This window comes from Apis dorsata, unplaced genomic scaffold (assembly GCF_000469605.1).
Source record: "Apis dorsata unplaced genomic scaffold, Apis dorsata 1.3 scaffold_28, whole genome shotgun sequence".
Classification (NCBI taxonomy): domain Eukaryota; kingdom Metazoa; phylum Arthropoda; class Insecta; order Hymenoptera; family Apidae; genus Apis; species Apis dorsata.
The window spans coordinates 158,786-159,569 of record NW_006263330.1 but is presented as its reverse complement, the minus strand read 5'-3'; the positions used below and the strand labels follow the sequence as shown (position 1 = coordinate 159,569).

At 38.3% G+C, this 784-nt stretch overlaps 1 protein-coding gene across 1 annotated transcript in view; it reads right to left on the bottom strand.

Moving 5' to 3' along the window:
* The window catches only part of LOC102673310 (protein sidekick-like), a 64,800-nt gene that overhangs the window by 18,437 nt on the left and 45,579 nt on the right, over positions 1-784 (bottom strand). The window lies entirely within an intron of this gene.

The window sequence follows — 784 nt, the reverse complement described above, 5'->3', positions numbered from 1 at the left end:
ATTCGATGCGCTCCCGAGGAACGGATTGCGCTGCTCCCGGCCAACAAAATGGCGGCTCGACTTTTACCCCCACCTTTTATCCCTCCATTCCTATAATATACAACGTAACGATAAAGGGTGTTATATCGTTTTGTTTATCGTTTTTCACCTAATAATCGCCCGGCTATTAATTAATTTCATTTAAATCGCAATCAAATTTCCATCGTATCCAATGATACGGTAGAAATATATATATATATACATATATTTATCCGATATAATGTTTATCATAATGTTTATTACAAGGGGAATTTGTCGACACTCGCGTGTAATAATAATGATAATATTCTTCGTTAATCGAATACGATCGAATTAACGCGTTAATATTAAACGAGACTCGAGCTCGAGTAGGAGGGGATGATCGGTTAATTGATTTTGTCGAAACTTTGCTTTCCTCTCCCCTCCTTTTTTCTTTTTCTACCAAGGGGAATATCCGATAATAATCGCAACGTGATATAATATCGTGGAAATGGGAAAAAGAAGGGGAGGGGATAAATAATGGACGCGTAAAAAAAAAAAAAAAAAGGAAAGAGAAGGTAGCAAAGAGTCGTCGATAGAGAGGAGTTGGATAAGTGGTCGGTTAACGGGGGTTGATTAACGATCGCTTTCGAACTAATTGGAAGGATCTTTAGATGGTGGAACAATTTTGGTTTCGAAAGGGTAAATAATTGAGGCGTTAATAGTCTTGGCGGTTTTGCTTGCAGGTCCCAAGGGTAACAAGAATGCGCCACTCTTCGAATAATTT